Here is a 21,486-nt window from a genome sequence, read left to right on the forward strand (position 1 = left end):
AACAGCCGATTATCAAACTTCTCTATCAAACCCTCTATCGCAAACCTGAACGACTACAGGCCAATAGCATTGACGTCTGTGGTCATTAAAACGTTCGAGCATCTGGTTTTGAATCACCTGAAAACTGACTGGACCCCCTACAGTTCGCCTATCGATCAAATCGGTGTGTCGAGGATGCAGTCAACCTGGTCCTGCACTACATTCTACAGCACCTGGTACCTACGCGAGGGTCCTGTTTGTCGATTTCAGCTCGGCCTTCAATACAATCGTCCCCAGCATCCTGCACCCCAAATTACTTCGCCTAGGGGTCCCAGAAGCTACCTGTTCCTGGATAGTAGACTTCCTGACAGATAGGACACAGGTGGTGAAAGCGGGGGAATTCACCTCTCAAGTGTGGTCCATTAGTACAGGGGCCTCTCAGGGCTGTGTCCTCTCACCCCTGCTGTTCTCCCTGTACACAAAGGACTGCGGCCTCATCAAGGACAGGGACGAATTGGCTTATAGATGGGAAGTAGACCGGTTGGCCAAATGGTGCAGCCACAACAACCTTGAGCTCAACCCCCTCAAAACTATCGAGATGATAGTGGACTTCAGTAAGAAGTCAGCTAGTGCACCTCCGTTAACGATTGCTGAGTGGACTCCTTCAAGTTTCTAGGGACTACAATCTCCTGGGACCTTACATGGGGGTCCAACACTGACGCCACTGTCCAGAAAGCGTAGCAGAGGTTGTTCTTCCTCAGGCAACTAAGGAAGTTCAACATCCCACAGAAGCTTCTGCTCCTCTTCTACTCCGCGATTGTGGAGTCGGTATTGTGCTCCTCGATACTGGTATGGTACAGCTCCGCCAGCACAAGGGACAGATGCAGGCTCCAAAAGGTGGTCAGAACCGCAGAGAAGATCATCAGGGCCGACCTTCCCTCAATCCAGGACCTGTACCTGTACGGGTAATGAAGATAGTAAAGGACCAGCTACACCCCGGCCACAGCATGTTTAACTTTGCTTTCTTCAGGCAGGCGTTACAGGGCCGTTCCCGCCAGGTCCACCAGAAGCCTCAAAAGTTTCTTTCCCCAAGAGGTCTGCCTGCTGAACTCCTGAACATTGACTGACTAGATGTACATGTAACTCACTTGTGTCCCTACGGTATTCCTATCTGTATGACTTGGCTGAGCTATGTGTATATAGTTAGTGTATACAAGGGGCACACTGCTGTGCGCTGCACTATACTGTAAATTGGCTGAGCTGTGTGTATAGTAAGAGTGTATACAGGGCCAGATTAAGGCAGGTGGGGGCCCCAGGCACTACTAAAATTGCTAGGAGACACCTCTCCGCTACTAAAATTGCTGGTGGGAGACCGCCCCACCCCCATGGGTAAATGCAATGCCCCCCACCAGCACATATATACACACACACACACACATCAATTCCTGCCACAGATTACACCCCCCCCCCCCCCCCCAACAAACGTACACTCACCCTGGACGCGCCTCAGCCTGGCCGGTGACAGCAGCACACGCCGGCAACTTAGTCAGTGTCTCGCAGGATAGTATACCAAAAAGAAAAAAGGATTGGTCTCAAGTGGCGCACAAAAACAATTCAACAATTACCTAAAATGTAACTTTTATTTCAGTTCATCTAAAAAGACCTGTAACTGTGAAATATTAAAACCAACATATAATGACAAAACATAGTGTGATAATTAAAAACACACGCTGCACTCTGAGTGTCATGCACTGCTGCTTTATTTACCTTTTGGGTACAATGACCTCTATGTGTTTTATGTGTATTTTCTGATATTGTGTGAATAAAGATATACCAGTATCCGTATTGCAATCTGTCTCTGTTTTGAATCAATTACCAAATTCTCCAGTATATTATGAGATATTATGTCTCATCTGGGATTTTTCAATGTATCTGTGTCAGTACACTTGCTCCAGGATTTTGCTGGCTGCTGGCTGATGAACCCCTATCTCATATATCCACAGATTTTACTCTGCAAAGTACATATTTAGGATTACAGTTTCCCGCAGTTTATTGTTTGTTTCTTATTCCTTAATATCACCTTGTATGATCAATTAGGATTCCATATTATCAACTAGTGCTCTCAATCAATGTAGTCAGCACTGTTGGTGTAAGGAAAAGATGCTATATCTTACTGTTGGTACATTCCACCTTTTATTACAGTAATTATAGCTTTTATTTTCAACTCAAATGGTATCCACTAGGTGAGAGTGTATTATTCTCTAAGGTGTTAATTATATCACTGCGTACTGCTCCTTTTTATTGCAGAGAAATAGTACCTTATTGTGAGAAATTCATTCAGGGGGATCCACTGCTCTATATATGCAGCTTTACCCTGGAATAAGTGAGTTGACACATAAATTTGTTTCCAAAATAATCCACTCGTTTGTTTCTCTCTGGAGATTCGGTTATTTTAGTAACAGATTTGTTGCATTTTGTCTATTTACAGTCTGGGGTTATTGGGTACACTTGATGCTTAATGTGTATCAACCTCCTGCCCTTCCACCTCTATTAATACATAATTGTTTGCAGTGTATACAGAGCAGCTGCCTGCTACTGAATTTTGTGTGAGGGCAGTAATGGTTTCCTATTCAGCAATAAACAGTTTCAGCTCTCTAATCTATATTTAGTGTCTTATAATACTGTATTCAGTTCTCTATAAACTGCTGCTGGTGGCTGGATGCTAGATATACTTGTAAGCAGGCAGTTGTTCACTTAACATGTATTTAGTGTATGTCGCTTACAATGTATTCCACACACTTGCATCAATTAGTTATTGGATACAATCTGCATCTCTCAGCCAATTAACTAGAGACAGCCGTGGTTTCATACCCTATCATATTTCTCATGTATAAGATAGAAGGTATAATTATACCATCACAGTAAGGATACAAGTAGAAGAAATAATTATGTAATATGATCAAAAGCAAGGGAACCTCTCCATCTAATATATGGACCAAAACAGAGTAGGCGATCAAAAAACGGAATACATATGAGGGGACACATTTACAATATTGGATTTACTCCTAGTGAACAAAATGCATGTTATAGGATTGGTCTGGAGAAACCATGTGATATAACAGACTCTATATATAGGAATCCCATTGTAAGTGTCAAACCGAGTCATGTGACCGGGAACCCACAGTAGGAGACACCATTCTAACAGTGTCCTTCCCTCTAGCAAACAGTACTACAGGTTCCATGATAGGTCTAGGGACAACACGTGATTGGAGACATTTTGTCTGAGTCTCTAACATAGGTGCCGCGCTGCGATTGGATTAAGAAATCACGTGACCCTGAAATCGGGCCGTGATTGGAGCAGCGGTACCGTGATAATCCGGTTACCGGAGACATTCGGGTTAGCCCTGAAAAAACACTCTGTGAAACGCGCGTCGGCGGTTCACGCTGCACTAGAGTGGGAATAATGCATGCATGCTAAATATATGTGTATATGTCTGAGTGTGATTGTGACCATTAATGTACTCCTGATACAGAGGGGTGGCGAGTCTAACAATTAGCAGCAAAAGTAAACAGCTATCTAGAAAGTCTATTATTAGAAGAGAGACATACTGTAGTGTCTAATATACTCCTGCATAGACTGCATATATAGAGGTGCCCGTGGTGTATTACAGGATTCTAAAGCTAAACACAATATGATAGGGTATGAAACCACGGCTGTCTCTAGTTAATTGGCTGAGAGATGCAGATTGTATCCAATAACTAATTGATGCAAGTGTGTGGAATACATTGTAAGCGACATACACTAAATACATGTTAAGTGAACAACTGCCTGCTTACAAGTATATCTAGCATCCAGCCACCAGCAGCAGTTTATAGAGAACTGAATACAGTATTATAAGACACTAAATATAGATTAGAGAGCTGAAACTGTTTATTGCTGAATAGGAAACCATTACTGCCCTCACACAAAATTCAGTAGCAGGCAGCTGCTCTGTATACACTGCAAACAATTATGTATTAATAGAGGTGGAAGGGCAGGAGGTTGATACACATTAAGCATCAAGTGTACCCAATAACCCCAGACTGTAAATAGACAAAATGCAACAAATCTGTTACTAAAATAACCGAATCTCCAGAGAGAAACAAACGAGTGGATTATTTTGGAAACAAATTTATGTGTCAACTCACTTATTCCAGGGTAAAGCTGCATATATAGAGCAGTGGATCCCCCTGAATGAATTTCTCACAATAAAGTACTATTTCTCTGCAATAAAAAGGAGCAGTACGCAGTGATATAATTAACACCTTAGAGAATAATACACTCTCACCTAGTGGATACCATTTGAGTTGAAAATAAAAGCTATAATTACTGTAATAAAAGGTGGAATGTACCAACAGTAAGATATAGCATCTTTTCCTTACACCAACAGTGCTGACTACATTGATTGAGAGCACTAGTTGATAATATGGAATCCTAATTGATCATACAAGGTGATATTAAGGAATAAGAAACAAACAATAAACTGCGGGAAACTGTAATCCTAAATATGTACTTTGCAGAGTAAAATCTGTGGATATATGAGATAGGGGTTCATCAGCCAGCAGCCAGCAAAATCCTGGAGCAAGTGTACTGACACAGATACATTGAAAAATCCCAGATGAGACATAATATCTCATAATATACTGGAGAATTTGGTAATTGATTCAAAACAGAGACAGATTGCAATACGGATACTGGTATATCTTTATTCACACAATATCAGAAAATACACATAAAACACATAGAGGTCATTGTACCCAAAAGGTAAATAAAGCAGCAGTGCATGACACTCAGAGTGCAGCGTGTGTTTTTAATTATCACACTATGTTTTGTCATTATATGTTGGTTTTAATATTTCACAGTTACAGGTCTTTTTAGATGAACTGAAATAAAAGTTACATTTTAGGTAATTGTTGAATTGTTTTTGTGCGCCACTTGAGACCAATCCTTTTTTTCTTTTTGGTATACAAGTTCTGCAAAGTTGGTAACACTTAGGTGTGTGGCAGCACCCCCATAACTAATTCAAATTTATGAAACAGAAAATAATATGGGGTTTAGAATAATAAAAATACATAAATAATACACAACATTATACTAGTGCAGTAGCTTCCCCTTTTCCCCCTACCCTCAGAATAGTCTCGCAGGATAGTGAAGGGAAAATCCCCGAGACACTGATTGAGCCGCCGGCGTGTGCTGAATACAGAGCTCCCCAGCGGCCACCGCCAGCGTGTGCTGTATCAGGAGCTCTCGGCGGCCTCGTGAGACTTTCAATTAAAAAAGCAGGGATCTCTGGGGGCCCTTAATGTGTGGGGGCCCCGGGACGGCCGCCCATGTCGCCCCTCCCATAATCCGGCTCTGAGTGCAAACAAGTGGCATGCTGCTGTGTGCTGCGCTGTACTTTGCTAGTTAAATTGGCTGTGCTGTATCCATCTAAAGTGGCTGTGTGTTCACAAGGAGCACTACAGTGTGTATTGTCATTGTTAGTTGCGAAAAAAGTTAAACAAATAAAAAAAAGGTTTAACTAGTTGATTACTTTACGTTTGCACAACCTGTGTACATTGCACCTCTGTGCGTTTACTAATCACATACATAATAAAATAAAAGCCCTTTGAATTGCTGCAGTGAGAGTTGAACTCATGAACAATAAATATGTTCTTCTATTGTTTGTACTGTTTAGTGCACTTACCCTTAGTACACTTTGGGGGTGATTCAGACCTGATCGCTGGGCTGCAAACTTTGCTGTCCTGCATTCAGATAGTCGGCACCTCCAGGGGGAGTGTAAATTTGCAGTGCAAGTGTGCGATTGCATGTGTTCGCCGAGCTGCAAAAATCCGGTGTGTGCAGTTTGTGCACAGCCCAGGACATACTCCTGCAGTGCGATGAAAACAGGCTGATTAGGCCCGGAGCTGACATCAGACACCCTCCCTGAAAACACTTGGGCATGCCTGCGTTTTTCCGGACACTTCCAATAAACTCAGTTACCACCCACAAACGGTCTCCTACTGTCAATCACCTTGCGAATGCCTGTGCGATCTGATTTTTTGCACCATCCCGTCACTGACTGGCGATACCCTTTGCTGTTGTCCGACGTGGGCATTGCGGTGCATACACAAGCGCAGTTAATGCCTGATTGGTCACTGTGCGAAAACGTACAGCAGTAATCAGGTCTGAATCACCCCATTTGACAAAACCCTGTGACTCCACGCAGTTTAAACCAAGTTGCGAGTTCAAAAAATAAAAAAATAATAAGATTTTACTCACCGGTAAATCTATTTCTCGTAGTCCGTAGTGGATGCTGGGAACTCCGAAAGGACCATGGGGAATAGCGGCTCCGCAGGAGACTGGGCACAACTAAAGAAAGCTTTTAGGTCACCTGGTGTGCACTGGCTCCTCCCACTATGACCCTCCTCCAAGCCTCAGTTAGGACACTGTGCCCGGACGAGCTGACATAATAAGGAAGGATTTTGAATCCCGGGTAAGACTCTTACCAGCCACACCAATCACACCGTATAACTCGTGATACCATACCCAGTTTAACAGTATGAAAACAACTGAGCCTCTCAACAGATGGCTCAACAATAACCCTTTAGTTAACAATAACTATGTAAAAGTATTGCAGACAATCCGCACTTGGGACGGGCGCCCAGCATCCACTACGGACTACGAGAAATAGATTTACCGGTGAGTAAAATCTTATTTTCTCTGACGTCCTAGTGGATGCTGGGAACTCCGAAAGGACCATGGGGATTATACCAAAGCTCCCAAACGGGCGGGAGAGTGCGGATGACTCTGCAGCACCGAATGAGAGAACTCAAGGTCCTCCTCAGCCAGGGTATCAAATTTGTAGAATTTTGCAAACGTGTTTGCCCCTGACCAAGTAGCAGCTCGGCAAAGTTGTAAAGCCGAGACCCCTCGGGCAGCCGCCCAAGATGAGCCCACCTTCCTTGTGGAATGGGCTTTTACTGATTTAGGATGCGGCAGTCCAGCCGCAGAATGCACCAGCTGAATTGTGCTACAAATCCAGCGAGCAATAGTCTGCTTAGAAGCAGGAGCACCCAGCTTGTTGGGTGCATACAGGATAAATAGCGAGTCAGTTTTCCTGACTCTAGCCGTCCTGGAAACATAAATTTTCAAGGCCCTGACTACGTCCAGCAACTTGGAATCCTCCAAGTCCCTAGTAGCCGCAGGTACCACAATAGGTTGGTTCAAGTGAAAAGCTGATACCACCTTAGGGAGAACCTGGGGACGAGTCCTCAATTCTGCCCTATCCATATGGAAAATCAGATAAGGGCTTTTACATGACAAAGCCGCCAATTCTGACACACGCCTGGCTGAAGCCAAGGCCAATAACATGACCACTTTCCACGTGAGATATTTTAGATCCACGGTTTTAAGTGGCTCAAACCAATGTGATTTTAAGAAACTCAACACCACGTTGAGATCCCAAGGTGCCACTGGAGGGACAATAGGGGGCTGAATATGCAGCACTCCCTTAACAAACGTCTGAACTTCAGGTAGTGAAGCTAGTTCTTTCGACAGAGCCGAGATCTGTACCTTAATGGAGCCTAATTTCAGGCCCATAGTCACTCCTGCTTGTAGGAAATGCAGAAATCGACCCAGTTGAAATTCCTCTGTTGGGGCCTTTTTGGCCTCACACCAAGCAACATACATCCGCCATATGCGGTGATAATGCTTTGCAGTTACATCTTTCCTGGCTTTAATCAGCGTAGGAATGACTTCCTCGGGAATGCCCTTTTCCTTCAGGATCCGGCGTTCAACCGCCATGCCGTCAAACGCAGCCGCGGTAAGTCTTGGAACAGACAGGGCCCCTGCTGCAGCAGGTCCTGTCTGAGCGGCAGAGGCCATGGGTCCTCTGAGATCATCTCTTGAAGTTCCGGGTACCACGCTCGTCTTGGCCAATCCGGAACCACGAGTATTGTTCTTACTCCTCGTTTTCTTATTATTCTCAGTACCCTTGGTATGAGAGGCAGAGGAGGGAACACATAAACTGACTGGTACACCCACGGTGTCACTAGAGCGTCCACAGCCATCGCCTGAGGGTCCCTTGACCTGGCGCAATATCTCTCTAGTTTTTTGTTTAGGCGGGACGCCATCATGTCCACCTGTGGCCTTTCCCAACGGTTTACCAACAGTTGGAAGACTTCTGGATGAAGTCCCCACTCTCCCGGGTGTAGGTCGTGTCCGCTGAGGAAGTCTGCTTCCCAGTTGTCCACTCCCGGAATGAACACTGCTGACAGTGCTAAGACGTGATTTTCTGCCCATCGGAGAATCCTTGTGGCTTCTGCCATCGCCATCCTGCTTCTTGTGCCGCCCTGTCGGTTTACATGGGCGACTGCCGTGATGTTGTCTGATTGGATCAGTACCGGCTGGTTTTGAAGCAGAGGCCTTGCCAGACTTAGGGCATTGTAAATGGCCCTCAGTTCCAGAATATTTATGTGTAGGGACGACTCCTGACTTGACCAAAGACCTTGGAAATTTCTTCCCTGTGTGACTGCCCCCCAGCCTCGAAGGCTGGCATCCGTGGTTACCAGGACCCAGTCCTGTATGCCGAATCTGCGGCCCTCTTGAAGATGAGCACTCTGCAGCCACCACAGTAGAGATACCCTGGTCCTTGGAGACAGGGTTATCAGCCGATGCATCTGAAGATGCGATCCCGACCACTTGTCCAAGAGGTCCCACTGAAAGGTTCTTGCATGGAACCTGCCAAATGGAATTTTGCTTCGTAAGAAGCTACCATTTTTCCCAGGACTCGTGTGCAGTGATGCACCGATACCTGCTTTGGTTTCAGGAGGTCTCTGACTAGAGATGACAGCTCCTTGGCTTTCTCCTGCGGGAGAAACACTTTTTTCTGTTCTGTGTCCAGAACCATCCCCAGGAACAGTAGGCGTGTGGTAGGAACCAGCTGTGACTTTGGAATGTATAGAATCCATCCGTGCTGTTGTAGCACTTCCCGAGATAGTGCTACTCCGACCAACAACTGCTCCTTGGACCTCGCCTTTATAAGGAGATCGTCCAAGTACGGGATAATTAAAACTTCCTTTCTCGAAGGAGTATAATCATTTCTGCCATTACCTTGGTAAAGACCCTCGGTGCCGTGGACAGTCCAAACGCCAGTGTTTGGAATTAGTAATGGCAATCCTGTACCACAAATCTGAGGTACTCCTGGTGAGGATGGTAAATGGGGACATGTAGGTAAGCCTCCTTGATGTCCAGGGATACCATGTAATCCCCCTCCTCCAGGCTTGCAATAATCGCCCTGAGCGATTCCATCTTGAACTTGAATTTTTTTATGTATGTGTTCAAGGATTTCAAATATAAAATGGGTCTCACCGAACCGTCCGGTTTCGGTACCACAAACAGTGTGGAATAGTAACCCCGTCCTTGTTGAAGTAGGGGCACCTTGACTATCACCTGCTGGGAATACAGCTTGTGAATTGCCTCTAGCACAGTCTCCCTGCCTGAGGGAGCTGTCGGCAAGGCAGATTTGAGGAAACGGCGGGGGGGAGACGCCTCGAATTTCAGCTTGTACCCCTGAAATACTACTTGAAGGATCTAGGGATCCACCTGTGAGCGAGCCCACTGATCGCTGAAATTTTTGAGGCGGCCCCCCACAGTACCTGGCTACGCCTGTGGAGCCCCCCCCCGTCATGCGGTGGACTCAGAGGAAGCGGGGGAAGAATTTTGATTCTGGGAACTGGCTGACTGGTGCAGCTTTTTCCCTCTTCCCTCGTTTTACACGCTTGCATTACTGAAGCCGAAAGGACTGTACCTGATAATACAGTGCTTTCTGAGGCTGTGAGGAAACCTGAGGTAAAATCTTTTTCTTCCCAGCTGTTGCTGTGGATACGAGGTCCCAGAGACCATCCCCAAACAATTCCTCACCCTTATAAGGCTCTATGTGCCTTTTAAAGTCAGCATCACCTGTCCAGTGTCGGGTCTCTAATAACCTCCTGACCGAATGGACATTGCATTAATTCTGGATGCCAGCCGGCAAAATATCCCTCTGTGCATCCCTCATATATAAGACGACGTCTTATGTTCGCAAAATAGTATCCCTGTTTGACAGGGTTACAGACCACGCTGCAGCAGCACTATCTGCAGGTCTCAGTCTAGTACCTGAGTGTGTAAATACAGACTTCAGGATAGCCTCCTGCTTTTTATCAGCAGGTACCTTCAAAGTGGCCGTATCCTAAGACGGCAGTGCCACCTTTTTTGACAAACGTGTGAGCGCCTTATCCACCCTAGGGGATATCTCCCAGCGTAACTTATCCTCTGGCGGGAAAGGGTACGCCATCAGTAACTTTTTAGAAATTACCAGTTTCTTATCGGGGGAACCCACGCTTTTTCACACACTTCATTCACTCATTTGATGGGGGAACAAAACACTGGCTGCTTTTTCTCCCCAAACATAAAACCCTTTTTTAGTGGTACTTGGGTTAATGTCAGAAATGTGTAACACATTTTTTTATTGCCGGGATCATGTAACGGATGTTCCTAGTGGATTGTGTATATGTCTCAACCTCGTCGACACTGGAGTCAGACTCCGTGTCGACATCTGTGTCTGCCATCTGAGGGAGCGGGCGTTTTTGAGCCCCTGATGGCCTTTGAGACGCCTGGGCAGGTGCGGGCTGAGAAGCCGGCTGTCCCATAGCTGTTACGTCATCCAGCCTTTTATGTAAGGAGTTGACACTTTCGGTTTATACCTTCCACCTATCCATCCACTCTGGTGTCGGCCCCACAGGGGGCGACATCACATTTATCGGCATCTGCTCTGCCATCACATAAGCCTCCTCATCAAACGTGTCGACACAGCCGTACCGACACACCGCACACACACAGGGAATGCTCTGACTGAGGACAGGACCCCACACAGCCCTTTGGGGAGACAGAGAGAGAGTATGCCAGCACACACCAGAGCGCTATATAATTTAGGGATTAACACTATATTGAGTGAATTTTTCCCAATAGCTGCTTGTATATACAATATTTGCCTAAATTTAGTGCCCCCCCTCTCTTTTTAACCCTTTGAGCCTGAAAACTACAGGGGAGAGCCTGGGGAGCTGTCTTCCAGTTGCACTGTGAAGAGAAAATGGCGCCAGTGTGCTGAGAGAGATAGCTCCGCCCCTTTTTCGCGGACTTTTCTCCCGCTTTTTTATGGATTCTGGCAGGGGTATTTATCACATATATAGCCTCTGGGGCTATATATTGTGATATATATGCCAGCCAAGGTGTTTTTATTGCTGCTCAGGGCGCCCCCCCCCCCCCCAGCGCCCTGCACCCTCAGTGACCGGAGTGTGAAGTGTGCATGAGGAGCAATGGCGCACAGCTGCAGTGCTGTGCGCTACCTTGGTGAAGACTGATGTCTTCTGCCGCCGATTTTCCGGACCTCTTCTTGCTTCTGGCTCTGTAAGGGGGACGGCGGCGCGGCTCCGGGACCGAACACCAAGGCCAGTTCCATGCGGTCGATCCCTCTGGAGCTAATGGTGTCCAGTAGCCTAAGAAGCCCAAGCTAGCTGCAAGCAGGTAGGTTCGCTTCTTCTCCCCTTAGTCCCTCGCTGCAGTGAGCCTGTTGCCAGCAGGTCTCACTGTAAAATAAAAAACCTAATTATATACTTTCTTTCTAGAAGCTCAGGAGAGCCCCTAGTGTGCATCCAACCTCGGCCGGGCACAAAATCTAACTGAGGCTTGGAGGAGGGTCATAGTGGGAGGAGCCAGTGCACACCAGGTGACCTAAAAGCTTTCTTTAGTTGTGCCCAGTCTCCTGCGGAGCCGCTATTCCCCATGGTCCTTTCGGAGTTCCCAGCATCCACTAGGACGTCAGAGAAATATTGTTAAGTTCTATTGTTTGTACTGTTTGGTGTGCTTTATCCTAGTGTGCTTTGTTCAAAGCCCTGTGATTTACGCAGAGTGAACCAAGCTGTTTTTACTGTTTGGTGTGCTTTAGCCCTGTGACTCCACACAGTGTAATCTGGGCTGCCAGTGGGACAAAAAAAGTAAAATAAAAATATATTGTCTAATTTGTTTGTACTGCTCTGTGCACTACACCCCAGTACCCTGTACCACAATTCCTTTGTGCACCACTTTTCATTTCTGACACTGCAGTGTGGCAATGTTTCTTAGATGTGATATAAACTTTTCAGTCCAGTCACAGTGTGTTCCCCTCCCCCCTCATTCACCCAATGGACCCCCTTCTCCAGCCTAGTGTTCCCACCCTCCCACCACCATCTCACTGTCCCCTTCCCAGCAAACTAGGCAGAAGTGGCTGGAGATTATTCAGAATTGCCCCCTTAGCTGTACTACTGGGAAGGCATTCGATATGCCGGTTGTCGGGATCCCGGCACTCAGCATACCGGCGCCGGAATCCCACAGCCGGCATACCGACAACTATTCTCCCTCTCGGGGTGTCCACAACAACCCTGGAGGGAGCACCACCACCGTACCCACAGTGTGGCAAGTGCAGCAAGCCCGCAAGGGGCTCTTTTGCACTCGCCCCGCTGCCGAGCGCTGGTATGCTGAGCGCCGGGATACAGACAGCCGGCGTGACGTAGTACACCCATGCTACTGTGCCAACGGGGGGGGGCACCACCGACTACTTTGATGCCGGGCGCATGGTATGAACTTACGCCCCGTCATCATATATACAGGATAAGCAGAATATATCCATTATTTGAAGAGCATTATGCAACAGAGGAATTTATAAAGCGAATCTCTGAATAGTGACATAACTCACAGCAATAAATAAAAGAAGTCTGAATTTCTAGAGATTGATGTGACCTATAAAAGCTCAGAGATGCCGCTAATACAGTCACTTTACAAAGAAGTCCAGCTCTGTTTGTACTGGCGGCAAATGAGGAATACGTCAGTGATACTTAAAGAGCTGCAGAATATATTGGGCATTGGGGGTCATTCCGAGTTGATCGCAGAGCGGCTACAAAAAAAATTGTGCAGTTTTAGTCAGAGTAGCTTCAGACCTACTCAGCGCTTGCGATCTCTTCAGACCATTCAGTTCCGGATTTGACGTCACAAACACGCCCTGCGTTCGGCCAGCCACGCCTGCGTTTTTCTTGACACGCCTGCGGTTTTTCGAACACTCCCTGAAAACGGGCAGTTGACACCCAGAAACGCCCACTTCATGTCAATCACTCTGTGGCGGCCATTGCGACTGAAAAGTTTTGCTAGACCTTGTGTAAAACTACATCGGCCGTTGTGAAAGTACGTTGCGTGTGTGCACTGCGCCGCATGCGCAAAAGTGCCGTTTTTTTAATTAATCGCAGCGAACATTTTCAGCTAGCGATCAACTCAGAATGACCCCCATAGTTCACGTTTGGATGGAATTGCACAGCCACAAGGAAGCGGATCTGCAATTCTGTGTGATTAAATGCAGCAGAAGGAGCCTGTAGGAGATAGCCGCCTCCTGCATGCATCTGCCAGATCCAAGTGCTGCGTCTGAGAATGCGGCCTCGCATCACCATCGCAACCATCGGTTGTAATTCGCAATGTCTTTATGCACCGGTCAGCATGCGTAACTGAAGCTTATTCAGGCTGGATGTTTGATCCGGACACCCAGGTCCAGTAAGTCAGCGTCTGACAAAGCAGATCCTGGACCCATCACGTCTTCAAAATGAAGGCAGATGCTGCATCATGTCAGTTATACTCTGGCTGACGGGGCTGTGAGTGATATCGCGTATGTGCGCCCTGCACAGACCCCACACCATTGGATTTGTACGTAAACCATCTGAATTAGGTCCATTATACGTTGGAGTTTATGAATTAGGTGTTGCAGATGGTCGAGTGATGTAGGATTGGGTGAAATTCGGGGGAAAGTGTGACATTAGCAATGGGACAGAGATGCAAATTTACCATTTTCAAGGACTCCACCCCATTTTCCGCCATTTGGGCCTTGAGGTCCTTGCAAGGGCAACAACCTTGTCGGATGTTGCCTAATTGTTGCTGGTTGTGAAGGGGTCCTCATAAAGGTTTAAGCTTCAGGGTTCCAAAACTGTAGGTCTGCCACTGCTGATTAGAGATTTCCTCAAAGCTAGTTTATACTGTACTCTTGTCTGAGTGTATAAGCAAAACTTTGTCATTGTACACAAGACGTGCGGAGGAGGTTGTTTCCCCGGTATTAGGGAGTTTTTAGCAGTGTGAGGCAAGCACAAGTACAGTAGGTTGTAAGTTTATGTGACCCCTGCCTTAAATAGACTAGGTACATAGGTGGTCATTCCGAGTTGTTTGCTAGCTGTTTTCGGTCGCAGCGCAGCGATTAGGTAAAAAAGTGGCACTTCTGCGCATACGTATGCGGCGCACGCGCAACGTACTTTCACAACAGCCGATGCAGTTTCACACAAGGGCCCTCATTCCGAGTTGTTCGCTCGCAAGGCGATTTTAGCAGAGTTACACACGCTAAGCCGCCGCCTACTGGGAGTGAATCTTAGCTTCTTAAAATTGCGAACGATGTATTCGCAATATTGCGATTACAAACTACTTAGCAGTTTCAGAGTAGCTTCAGACTTACTCGGCATCTGCGATCAGTTCAGTGCTTGTCGTTCCTGGTTTGACGTCATAAACACACCCAGCGTTCGCCCAGACACTCCTCCGTTTCTCCAGCCACTCCCGCGTTTTTTCTGGAAACGGTAGCGTTTTTATTCACACGCCCATAAAACGCCGTGTTTCCGCCCAGTAACACCCATTTCCTGTCAATCACACTACGATTGCCGGAGCGAAGAAAAAGCCGTGAGTAAAAAAACTATCTTCATAGCAAAATTACTTGGCGCAGTCGCAGTGCGAACATTGCGCATGCGTACTAAGCAGAAAAACGCTGCGATGCGAAGAAAATTACTGAGCGAACGACTCGGAATGAGGGCCAAGGTCTAGCGACACTTTTCAATCCCACTGCTGGCCGCAGAGTGATTGACAGGAAGTGGGTGTTTCTGGGAGATAACTGATCGTTTTCGGGGAGTGTGTTGAAAAACGCAGGCGTGTCAGATACAAATGCAGGCGTGCCTGGGGAAACGCAGGCGTGGCTGGCTGAACGCAGGGCGTGTTTGTGACGTCAAAACAGGAACTAAACAGTCTGAAGTGATCGCAAGCTAGGAGTAAGTCTGGAGCTGCTCAGAAAATGCACACATTTTTTTCGTAGCAGCGCTGCGATCCTTTCATTCGCACTTCTGCTAAGCTAAGATACACTCCCAGAGGGCAGCGGCCTAGCGTTTGCACGGCTGCTAAAAGCAGCTAGCAAGCGAACAACTCAGAATGAGGGCCATAGACTGCTAACCAGCACGCCTCTTCACATACCCTCCAGCTGTACCTTTTTGGCAGGTACAGGACCTTTTTTTTTATGGTCTGTACTGATTTTTGACTCTCCAAACTTCTATTGAAAGTATAGGAAAAGGGGTGTGGTCACGCCCCCTTTACCCATGGCCACGCTTCCTTTTTCATTTGTATTGATTTTTATGTGTAAAATGTTGGAGGTTATGTCTTCAGGTCATTATCATTCTGCATATTGGGCCTAATTCAGAGTTGATCGCAGAAGCAAATTTGTTAGCAGTTGGGCAAAACCATGTGCACTGCAGGTGGGGCAGATGTAACATGTGCAGAGAGAGTTAGATTTGGGTGGGGTGTGTTCAAACTGAAATCTGAATTGCAGTGTAAAAATAAGCAGCCAGTATTTACTCTGCACAGAAACAATATATATAACCCACCCAAATCTAACTCTCTGAAAATGTTATATCTGCCCCACCTGCAGTGCACATGGGGGATCATTCCGAGTTGATCGCTAGCTGCATTCGTTCGCTGTGCAGCGATAAGGCAACAAAATATGGCACTTCTGCGCATGCGTATGCGGCGCAATGCGCACGCGTGACGTACTATTACCACGAATGATGTCGTTTCACACAGGGTCTAGCGAAGCTTTTCTCATACGTCCTAGAGGATGCTGGGGATGCTTCAAGAACCATGGGGTATAGACGGGATCCGCAGACTTTGAATGGGTGTGAACTGGCTCCTCCCTCTATGCCCCTCCTCCAGACTCCAGTTAGATTCTGTGCCCAGTGAGACTGGATGCACACTGAGGAGCTCTCCAGAGTTTCTCAGAAAAATACTTTTTTGAGGTTTGTTATTTTCAGGGAGACCTGCTGGCAACAGGCTCCCTGCATCGTGGGACTGAGGGGAGAGAATCAGACCTACTTCTTCTAAGTTCAAGGGCTCTGCTTCTTAGGCTACTGGACACCATTAGCTCCAGAGGGTTCGATCACTTGGTACGCCTAGCTGCTTGTTCCCGGAGCCGCGCCGTCACCCCCCCTCACAGAGCCAGAAGACAGAAGCCGGGTGAGTATGAGAAGATCAGAAGACTTCAGTGACGGCAGAAGACGCGTTTGAGGTACCGCGCTGCGCACCATGCTCCCCCACAGATCACGGCACTGCAGGGCGCATGGGGGACCTCAAACACCACCGGCATAGGACATAACAGTGCCCAGGCACTAGTTAAGGGACCTCCGCCAGTATAAAGATTTTTGAGCGGGACTGAAGCGCGCCATGTAGTGGGCGGGGCTTAGCCCGCACAGCTCTGACCAGCGCCATTTTTCTCTTCACAGAAGGCTGCAGAGACGCTGGCCCTGTCCTCCACACTGCTGTGCAAGTAACAGGGTGCAAAACGGGGGGCACTAGTGATTTGGTGATTTATTATTATATGTAAAAAGCGCTAGCAGGTCTGGGCAGTCTTGTGCTAGCTTCAGTACCGGGATAGGCGCTTTGTGTGAGCTGGCAAAACTCTCTCTGTGTCTCTCTGGCAGGCTTTATTGTGGGTCTGTCTCCTATAGCCCCAGTGTGGTTGTGGCTGTCGGTACGTGTGTGTGTCGACATGTCTGAGGCTGAATGCTCTTCCCAGGAGGAGGCTGGAGTGGGGACAGACAATTCTGTGAGAGTGGCAGTGTCGGCACCGCCGACGGAGGATTGGGTGAATATGTTGAGTGTTTTAAACGCAAATGTGACTAAGTTAGCTTAGAGATTTGATAAATCTGAGTCTAAAAACCAGACATGGAGGAAATCTATGGAAGATGCTTTGTCACAGGCCCAGACCCCTTCGGGGTCATAGAAACGTGCATTTACCCAGATAACTGATACAGATACCGACACGGACTCTGATTCCAGTGTCGACTATAGTGATGCCAGATTACATCCGAAACTGGCTAAGAGTATTCAGTACATGATTATGGCGATAAAGGAAGTATTACATATCGCTGAGGACCCTGCTGTCCCTGATACAAGGGTCTGTATGTATAAAGGAAAGAAACCTGAGGTAACGTTTCCTCCCTCTCATGAGCTGAACGCACTTTTTGAAAAAGCTTGGGAAAATCCTGACAAAAGGATTCATGTTCCCAAAAGAATTCCAGTGGCATATCCGTTCCCTGCTGGGGATAGGGAAAGGTGGGAGTCAATCCCCACGGTACACAAAGCTTTATCGCATCTTTCCAAAAAAAGTGGCGCTCCCGTCGCCTGACACAGCAGCCCTAAAAGATCCTGCGGATCGTAAGCAGGAAAATACACTAAAATCCATTTATGTCACTACGGGGGGCACTACTCAGGCCTGCCGTTGCTGCTGCATGGGTGAGTAGCACTTTTGAAAGGTGGGCAGATAAGGTAGATAACCTAGACAGGGATAGTGTGCTTTTGACTCTGGGTCACATCAGGGACGCTGCAGCATATTTAAAAGAAGTTGTGAGAGATATTGGCCTTCTGGGATCAAGGGCCAATGCCATGGCAGTCTCAGCGAGAAGAGCGTTGTGGATTCATCAATGGAATGCTGACGTTGACTCTAAGAAGGCGATGGAGTCTCTACCGTTTAACGGTAGGGTCTTGTTTGGCGACGGCCTCACTGACCTGGTGTCTATGGCTACCGCGGGTAAGTCGTCATTTTTACCTTATGTTCCGGCACAACAGAAGAAAACGCCCCACTATCAGATGCAGTCCTTTCAGCCCAATAAATTCAAAAAAGGACAAGGGTCCTCCTTCCTTGCTGCGAGAGGAAGAGAAAGGGGAAAAAGGCTGTGGCAAGTTCCCAAGAGCAGAAATCCTCTCCGGCTTCTACCAAGTCCACCGCATGACGCTGGGGCTCCTCTGCGGGAGTCCGCACCGGTGGGGGCACGTCTCCGACTCTTCAGTCAGGTCTGGGTGCACTCAGACCTGGATTCTTGGATATTGGAAATAATAACCCAAGGGTACAAGTTAGAGTTTCAAGACGTGCCCCCTCACCGATTTTTCAAATCGGCCTTGCCAGCTTCTCTTCCAGAAAGGGAGATAGTAAGCGCTGCGATACTAAGGTTGTGTCAAAATCAAGTGATTGTCACGGTACCCCCGGCTCAACAAGGGGAAGGCTTTTATTTGAGTCTGTTTGTGGTCCCGAAGCCGGATGGCTCAGTCAGACCGATTCTAAACCTAAAATCCCTCAATTTCTTTCTCAAAAAATTCAAGTTCAAGATGGAATCTCTACGAGCAGTGATCTCCAGTCTGGAGGAGGGAGATTTTATGGTGTCGGTCGACATAAAAGATGCCTGCTTACATATCCCCATATATCCTCTACATCAGGCTTACCTGATGTTTGCTGTGCAGGATTGTCATTACCAATTTCAGACGTTGCCGTTTGGGCTGTCCACGGCTCCGAGGATTTTCACCAAAGTAATGGCGGAAATGATGGTTCTCCTGCGCAAGCAGGGAATCACAATTATCCCGTACTTGGACGATCTCCTTATAAAGGCGAGGTCCAAGGAACAATTGTTGAAGAATGTTGCCCTTTCATTGACGATTCTGCAACAACACGGTTGGCTCCTAAATTTGCCAAAATCACAGTTGGATCCAACGACACGGCTGTCGTTCCTGGGTATGATTCTGGATACAGAATTGCAGAGAGTTTTTCTTCCAGTGGAAAAGGCTCGGGAAATACAGAACATGGTAAAACAGATTCTGAAACCAGCAAGGGTGTCTGTTCTTCACTGCACTCGGTTGCTGGGGAAGATGGTGGCGGCCTACGAGGCCATTCCGTATGGCAGGTTCCATGCCAGGGTGTTTCAATGGAACCTGTTGGACCAGTGGTCCGGGTCTCACCTGGACATGCACCGGAAAATAATTTTAGCTCCCAGGACCAGGATTTCCCTTCTGTGGTGGCTGCACGGTTCTCACCTTCTGGAGGGACGCAGGTTCGGGATTCAGGATTGGATCCTGGTGACCACAGATGCAAGCCTCCGAGGCTGGGGAGCAGTCACACAGGGAAGAAACTTTCAGGGAAAGTGGTCGAGCCAGGAAGCTTGTCTACACATAAACATTCTGGAATTAAGAGCTATCTACAATGGCATACTGCAAGCAGAACATCTTCTTCTAGGTCTGCCGGTCTTGATTCAGTCAGACAACGTGACAGCAGTGGCATACATAAACCGCCAGGGCGGAACAAAGAGCAGAGCGGCAATGGCCGAGGCCACGAAGATTCTTCGCTGGGCGGAAAAACATGCCAGCGGTCTTCATTCCAGGAGTGGACAACTAGGAAGCAGACTTCCTCAGCAGACACGATCTCCATCCAGGAGAGTGGGGTCTTCATCAAGAGGTCTTTGCAGAAGTGACAAGTCATTGCGGAGTTCCTCAAGAGGACATGATGGCGTTCCGCCTCAACAAGAAACTTCAGAGATATTGTTCCAGGTCAAGGGTCCCTCAAGCGATAGCGGTGGATGCCCTAGTGACACCGTGGGTGTTTCAGTCGGTCTATGTGTTCCCTCCACTTCCACTCATTCCAAAGGTGATAAAATTATAAGAAGAACAAGGGTTCAGGCGATCCTCATTGTTCCGGATTGGCCAAAAAGGGCCTGGTATCCAGATCTTCAGGAGTTGCTCGTAGAAGATCCCTGGCCTCTTCCTCTTCGGGAGGACCTGTTACAACAGGGGCCGTGCGTGTATCAGGACTTACCGCGGATGCATTTGGCGGCGTGGAGGTTGAACGCCAAATCCTAGCCTGAAAGGGTATTCCCAGTGAAGTCATTCCTACACTTCTTCAGGCTAGAAAAGAAGTAACGGCAAAGCATTACCACCATATTTGGAGAAAATATGTGTCTTGGTGTGAATCCAAGAAGGCTCCTACGGAAGAATTTCACCTGGGGCGTTTGCTCCATTTCCTACAAGCAGGTATGGATGCGGGCCTAAAGTTAGGCTCTATCAAAGTACAGATTTCGGCCTTGTCGATCTTTTTTCAAAAAGAATTAGCCTCCCTTCCAGAAGTTCAGACCTTCGTAAAAGGCGTGCTGCACATCCAACCTCCTTTTGTGCCCCCAGTGGCGCCATGGGACCTTAATGTGGTGTAGCAGTTCTTGCAATCACATTGGTTTGAACCTTTGTGCAAGGTTGAGTTAAAATTCCTTACTTGGAAAGTGGTCATGTTGTTGGCCATAGCGTCTGCAAGGCGAGTATCTGAGTTGACGGCTTTGTCTCACAAAAGCCCTTATTTGGTTTTCCATTCTGATGCGGAGTTCAGAACTCGTCAGCAATTTCTGCCAAAAGTGGTTTCATCATTTCATGTTAACCAGCCAATTGTGGTGCCAGTGGCCACTGACGCCTTGGCGGAGTCAAAGTCTCTAGATGTGGTCAGAGCTTTGAAGATCTATGTCACCAGAACGGCGCAGATTAGGAAAACAGAGGCTCTGTTTGTCCTGTGGGCTCCCAACAAAATTGGGGCTCCTGCTTCTAAGCAGACTATTGCGTGCTGGATTTGTAATACGATTCAGCAGGCTCATTCTACGGCAGGATTGCCGTTGCCGAAATCGGTAAAAGCCCATTCTACAAGAAAGGTGGGTTCCTCCTGGGCAGCTGCCCGGGGAGTCTCAGCATTACAGCTGTGCCGAGCTGCTACTTGGTCGGGTTCAAACACCATTGCAAAGTTTTACAAGTTTGATACCCTGGCTGAGGAGGACCTCTTGTTTGGTCAATCGGTGCTGCAGAGTCATCCGCACTCTCCTGCCCGTTCTAGAGCTTTGGTATAAACCCCATGGTTCTTGAAGCATCCCCAGCATCCTCTAGGACGTATGAGAAAATAGGATTTTAATACCTACCGGTAAATCCTTTTCTCTTAGTCCGTAGAGGATGCTGGGCGCCCGTCCCACTGCGGGCTGTGTCTGCAGTTTGGTTATAGTTACGCTCATGTTGCGTTGAGTTCAGTCAATCTGTGACTGTTGTTGGTCATGCCGTTGCATGCGTTGTTGTTGAATGCCATGTTGTATGGCGTGTTAGTGGTGTGAGCTGGTATGTATCTCACCTTAGTTTAGAATAATTAAATAAATCCTTTTCCGCGAAATGTCCGTCTCCCTGGTCACAATTCCTATAACTGGAGTCTGGAGGAGGGGCATAGAGGGAGGAGCCAGTTCACACCCATTCAAAGTCTTATAGTGTGCCCATGTCTCCTGCGGATCCCGTCT

This window comes from Pseudophryne corroboree, chromosome 8 (genome assembly GCF_028390025.1).
Source record: "Pseudophryne corroboree isolate aPseCor3 chromosome 8, aPseCor3.hap2, whole genome shotgun sequence".
Classification (NCBI taxonomy): domain Eukaryota; kingdom Metazoa; phylum Chordata; class Amphibia; order Anura; family Myobatrachidae; genus Pseudophryne; species Pseudophryne corroboree.